This window comes from Lathyrus oleraceus, chromosome 3 (genome assembly GCF_024323335.1).
Source record: "Lathyrus oleraceus cultivar Zhongwan6 chromosome 3, CAAS_Psat_ZW6_1.0, whole genome shotgun sequence".
Taxonomy (NCBI): domain Eukaryota; kingdom Viridiplantae; phylum Streptophyta; class Magnoliopsida; order Fabales; family Fabaceae; genus Lathyrus; species Lathyrus oleraceus.
In genome coordinates this window covers 146,676,161-146,683,053 of record NC_066581.1, presented here as the reverse complement: position 1 = coordinate 146,683,053, position 6,893 = coordinate 146,676,161, and the positions used below count along the sequence as shown (strand labels likewise).

Here is a 6,893-nt window from a genome sequence, read left to right as displayed (position 1 = left end):
CCTTGAAGAGTTGGCCTCCAATGGCTTCAAATTCTCTCCAAATACGCCTTATGGTGTTGTAAATTGTCACTTTTAGTGTAGAAATTCGTAACCCTTGAAAAAGTACCAAAATTCCCCTTAAAAAAGATTCACAATGGATCATAATGCTTTAGAAAAATCCAAAAAGAAGCGTCATCGTGCGCGTGATGATTTGCATCGCATGCGGATGCAGCTTTTACATCCATATTGTGCGTGTGATGCTACATGTGATTATTCCAATAGTTGCACAATTTTGCTCCCTTTTCACCTAATTTTCACTAAGTCCCTATGATCATACTGAATCACACCGCGTTTTTGACTCGGATTTCACATGTTTTTTAGGTCTTTATTATCATTTTGCTTGTGTTATGCTTTCTTTTGTGTTGTTTTCAGGTATTTAGCTCTTTCAGGACCTTTTTAGAAGAAACGAAGCAAAAAGACCATAAAATTAGGGTTTTCGGCAAAAATTGTACTCATGGCGTTCTGCATGGCGGCCGCTATAGGAAAAGCCATGACACATCATCCCTCAACCAAGAGGAAACTGCCACGACCCCATGAACTTCCCCATTTACTCACATGGCGGGCGCCATGGAGGGGTGGCGGGCGCCACCATTGCATTTCACATTCCCACTAAAGAGAAGTTGAAGGGCATTCTGGTCTTTGCATACTACTGAGTTCCTTTATAAATAGGTCGTTCTAGTTCATTTCCAAATGATCCAACTTAGTTTACAACACTAAGACTATATTATCATCTGTAAAAGCGGTAATCCGTCATATCGAGGGGTTATCGTACCTTAGTGAAATTGAGTTGGAGCACTTTAATTTTGCTGTCGTCTTTATTTTCAAAGTCAAAGGTTTATTTACTTCCTTGTACCATTTTAAAGCCTCCGTTTGGAGCAGGTTCTAATTTAATCGCCTTTTTATTTTACTTGCCATGCTTTACTTTATTTAATTTCTTGCCATGCCTTACTTTATTTAATTTTCCCGCCATTATCTTTATTGCTCGTTTTAATTATTTTACGCGATTTACTTATTCTTCACACCTTACATTCTAAACTTCTTTTCAACATGTTCAATATCGTTGTATTTATTTGTATCACCATGTTTGGCTAAATCTTTTAAAGGTTAGAATGTAAGGATCGTGGTTAAAGAGATGTTTCACATATTGCATCTGTAGAAATACTTTAAGGGCTGTTTTGATTTTTAATTCGAGTTTTCTGAAACAAACTTGGTTAATTTTAACTACTCAAGGAGTGTGAAAGCACCTTGGCTTAGTTAACTAGGAATTTTTATCACTTTAAGGAAAAATGATTTTTGAAACTGTTTTGAGACGCGTTGATAGATTTAAAATTAGGAAACTCCTTGGGTAAACTTTCCGAATCAAAATCACTTTTCAACTCAGCTTACGAGTCTTATTTCTTAAAAATATGTTTACTACTTTAGCGTTTTGCGCACCTTTTATAAGTGACAATAAAAGACCTTAATTTAAGGGTAAACTCGGTTCTGAATACGCGAAAGCGACAATTCCTGTTAAATGGATTCTTTTCAAGAGTAGAAAATATTGCCCCATAAGTAGTTCTATTTAGACAATCGAAGCATCGTTTAACTGACGTGAAATACATTCAAGCCTATCTTTATCTGCACTGTATTTATCATTTTCTTTATTTACTGTTATTTTGTGACATCAATATCTCATCTGTACCGCCTTAGATAAACATCGTAACAATAGTAACCGATAGATTGACGATTTGGTCTCTGTGAGATCGATATTCTTTTATATTACTCTGACGTAATTCGTGCACTTGCAAATATAGCAATCAAGTTTTTGGCGCCGTTGCCAGGGACCAACTTCGTCAAATTTCGTACCCTGTTGTTACACCGTCTAGACTAAGGCATTATTAGCCGGTAAATGCGAAGAACCCGTAATACCGGAAATTTAGTAGATCCTTTAGCGGAACCCGAATGTTACACTCGTACACGCCTCTTACTCGTCCCAATTAAGAAAGTTATGGCCAAGAATCGCGACCAAAGACCTCTTAAGGAATTTGCCCAACCCTCTGACGAGGAACCTAGTTCTAGTATAGTAAACCCCCTCATTCCTGCCAACAATTTCGAACTAAAACCATCTTTACTGCAATTAGTGCAACAGAACCAATTCACGGGTCTCGCTACTGAGAACCCAAATCAACATTTAAAAGTCTTTATCCAACTGGCCGACACCTTTAAATCCAATGGTGCTTCACCTGATGCAATTCGTTTAAGATTATTTCCTTTCTCCCTCAGGGATAGAGCACATTCGTGGTTAGATTCACTTCCAGCTAACTCAATAACTACCTGGGAAGACCTTAGGAGAGTATTCCCTGCTAGATATTTTCCCCATAGTAAGACCGCTGTTCTTCGAAACCAAATAACTAGATTTACTCAAAACCAAGGAGAATCACTTTTTGAAGCTTGGGAGAGATACAAAGAGCTGTTAAGAGTCTGTCCACACCATGGCCTAGAACAATGGCTGATCATTCATACCTTCTACAATGGACTCCATTATAACACAAAGATGAGCATCGACACTGCCGCTGGTGGCGCGTTGATGAACAAACCTTACCTTGAAGCTTGTGACCTAATTGAGGATATGGCCCAAAACCATTACCAATGGGGAACTGAACAAGCATCAGTAGAGAAAAAGGAGACCTAAGGTGGAATACATGAGATAAGTTCTATGGACATGATGCAAGCGAAAATGGACGCTTTAGCCCTTAAGGTCGAACATATTTCTACAAACTCTAACACCGCAGCAGTAGTCCACACAGAGTGTGAACTTTGTGGATCTAAAGGACATGAATCGGCGGAATGCAACATTTTCAACGACCTGAACACCGACCAAGTGAATTACGCCCAAGGTAACCCATTTTCAAACACTTACAACCCTGGATGGAGGAATCACCCGAATTTTTCCTATAAAAATCAGAACCCTATCCAAAACTATGCACCTCAAAGACCACAATATTTTCAAGCCCAAAAACAAAATCAACCTATGAAAGATGTGCCCCAGAAGCCTAACCTTGAGAAGATCATGGAGAACTTTATATCAGGCCAGACTTAGCAAAATAAGGAATTCCTAAACCAGAACATTCACGTAAACGAACTGATAACACAATTAGGGACTAAGGTTGATCAGATAACTACTCACAATAAGATGCTTGAACCCAGATCTCACAGGTAGTACAAAACCAAGCCCTACAAACTACACCTGGAGGACAATTCCCTGAACAACCTCAACTCAACCCTCGAGGGCAAGCTAACGCTATCGCATTACGAAGTGGGACCTCTTACGAAGGGCCTTATAACCCAGCAATGAGCGAGTCCAAAGCTTCTAAAGAAAAAATACCTACCAACCAAGGAGAGGAACCAGTGGAACCCGAAAAACAAACCGACTAAGAAGGAGAAGCCAAGGATAAAAGTTACAAACCACCACCCCTGTACAAACCACCAATCCCATATCCGCAAAGACTTAAACAAACCAAAATAGATAACCAATACCAAAAGTTTATAAAAGTAATAGAGAAGCTTCATGTAGAGGTTCCTTTCACCAAAGCCATCACCCAAATTCCATCTTACGCCAAATTTCTCAAAGACATCTTAACCAACAAGCGTAGGCTTGACGATCCCAAACCCTTGGAATGCAACTTTATTTCCGAGAATAAACTTGCTAAGAAGGAGAAATACCCTGGGAGTTTTTCTATACCTTGCATTCTAGGGAGTCATATGATCGACAAAGCTTTCCTAGACTTAGGCGCTAGTGTGAGTTTAATGCCCTTAGCTGTGTGTAAAAGGTTAAACTTAGGAGAATTACAACCAACTAAGATGTCCCTCCAATTAGCCGATAGATCTGTTAAGTATCCTGTAGGCATATTAGAAGACATCCCCATTAGGATCGGTCAACTTTATATCTCGACGGACTTTGTGGTCATGGATATCAAGGAAGACGACGATATACCTATCCTTTTAGGTAGACCATTTTTATCAACAGTCGGAGCTATAATAGATGTTAAAAGAGGAAAATTAACTTTCGAAGTAGGATATGAAAAGATAGAGTTTATTCTTTCAAAGTTCCTGATGGCACCAATCATAGAAGACGCATGTTACGCGATTGATATCATAGATGAATGCATAAGGGAATTTGATCAAGAAGAACATATGATCGAACCATTTTAAAACCAGAATGAAAAGGATGACGAGCTAAAGGAAACGGAACCTCACACTAACGATTGTTTGGCCCTTACTCCAGACCTTTCACCAAACTCTCAAAAACCAGCTCAAGAACTTAAGGAATTACCTAAGAACCTAAGATACGAGTTTTTGGATAAAGAAATGAATCGCCCAGTAATAGTTAGTGCCTCCTTAAACCAAGACGAGACAAACCAACTCTTGAATGTTTTACGAAGATACCCCTCTGCCTTAGGATACAACATCTCTGATTTAAAAGGTATAATCCCATTCGTGTGTATGCATAGGATCTTTCTAGAGGAGGATTCAAAACCTTCCGGAGAACATCAGAGAAGAATCAACCCTGTAATGAGTGAGGTGGTAAAGAAGGAAGTCCTTAAACTATTAGAAGCTGGTATAATCTATCAGATCTTCGATAGTAAATGGGTAAGTCCTGTACATGTGGTACCCAAAAAGTGAGGCATCATAGTCATGCAAAACGAGAAGGGCGAGCATGTGGCTAAACGTATAGAATGTGGATGGCGTATGTGCATAGACTATAGGAAACTAAATAAGGCAACTAGGAAAGACCATTTCCCCTTCCATTCATAGATCAAATACTTGAGCGTCTTGTCAGACACTCTTACTTTTGTTATCTGGATGGATATTCTGGATTTTTCCAAATACCCATACACCCCGAGGATCAAGAGAAAACAACCTTCACCTGTCCTTACGGAATGTTTGCTTACAGACAAATGCTGTTTGGACTTTGCAATGTGTAAGACCCTAATTTTGACCCCAAGATCCCTCATGGCATCATGTTATTGCACAAGTGCATTGCCTCAAGGATCATAGCATGTTTGGCTACTTAACCCTAGGGTTGGGACTCGTGTGAGTGTTTTGAGACCACCAAGCATGCTTGTAATGTATGTTATTGCTTTTCTTATTTGATAACTAACCAAAAGCACAAAAATATGTCACTAACTCTTTTTGTTTTGAAGCTCAAGTGATCATATACTCCTAGGAGGCTCCTAAGCTCAATGAGATGGCTACATGAAGATGAGAAAAAGCATGACAATGGTCCACAAAGTTCATAATCATCATATATGTCTCCCAAGTATCTCAATTCTCCAATTTTATCAAGATAACCCAAAGGGCTTGAGGATTGTTTCCCAAGGAAACCCTAATTTCATTATGCTTTAACTGTGCCTTGCCCATGAAGCAACCTCAACCTATGATCAAATTTAATCAAGGAAAGTTCTTTAATTCATAATTTTATGCATATATAAGCCTATTTGAGGCCCCTTATTCATTCATTCATCAAGATTGGAAGTTTGGCCTTGAGAAGTTGACCAGTTAAGTCATCTGACTAAGTTGAGGTCCAATGAGATATAACTTTTGATGTGTTTGTCAAATGAAGCTGACCCCAAGAGAAAAGGTGTTCCTAAGAACCATATGAACAACTTTCATTTTCATCAAAAATACATTTGAAACTTATAAGGTCATCATTCATTTCAAAACATTATAGGTCATTTTGACTGAAACCCTAATTTTGTGTCAACTTACCAAGGGCATAACTTCCTTACTTTTTATTATTTTTAGGTGATACCAAATGAATTGGAAAGCTTGAGATTTCTTATTCAAATGTTGCGTTGGACAAAATTTCATAATCCTAAAATAAATACATGTGATAATGCAAAACATTATAGGTCATCTTGGACCTAATTCATTGAATTTGAAAAAGTACCCAACTTCAAATACCCATAACTTTGTCATGGAAAATCCAAATGATGCAAACTTTGAGTCTACATTGATCATATTGAAAACATCTACAACTTTTATGTTGGAGGTTTTCTCATTTGAAGCTTTAATCATGAAAAAAGAAGGGTTTGATTAAGCTTGCTTTTGGTGAAATTTTTCAAAGTGATTTGAATATGTTTTGTACTTGGATTTTCACAGCCAGTTTTGATCAATTTCCAAATGCCAAATGATTTTTTGCCCTACATGACTTTTGTTCCTTATTTCAAGGGATTTCCAACCATTACTCACAATACTTATTTGGACTTACCATTTGTGAGTTTCGAATTTGATTCCATTAAGGTGCATTTTGGATATTGTATGCTAAAACTTGATATGCAAGCTCTCTCCATTCAAAGTGCACGTCCAAATGCTCTTCATGTAAGCTCAGCAAACTTCTGCAATCATCATTGGGCCTTCCACACGCATACACAGGCCCATGCAAGCAAAATTCAAATTGCCATACACATGAAAGAAGCGTGGGATTCAACCACATTCACCTATAAATAAAGGATCCCTCTCATTCATTTGCTAACCTTTTGGAGATCTGATATGCTGCAGCACTGAAACCATAGCCATTACCATAGGAATTGATCACTTTTTATTCACTTTTTCGAGCTTGAAATTCAGCATCATTAGCTGAGTTTTAAAGCCAAATTCCTTAGCCTTTCACTTCCAATACATTCACAGATCAAGAAGGAGCAAGGATCTTGAAGGATTCATGGCCGGAAGTGCATCAATTCAAAGGTTTATTCTCAAACTTTTTGGATCTAGAACTCTTAATTCAATGTGGAATTCTTGTGTTTATGTGGTTTTCTGAAGTCCTCACACTTGAGGCAAGCCATTGGTGCTTTCAATTCATCATTTCATGAACA

At 38.2% G+C, this 6,893-nt stretch overlaps 1 non-coding gene across 1 annotated transcript; it reads right to left on the bottom strand.

Moving 5' to 3' along the window:
• Positions 1-2,410: 2,410 nt before the first annotated feature.
• LOC127133121 (small nucleolar RNA R71) lies at positions 2,411-2,517 on the bottom strand. Its single transcript, XR_007807115.1, has one exon. It is a non-coding gene; the product is annotated as a small nucleolar RNA R71 (small nucleolar RNA).
• Positions 2,518-6,893: the final 4,376 nt, after the last annotated feature.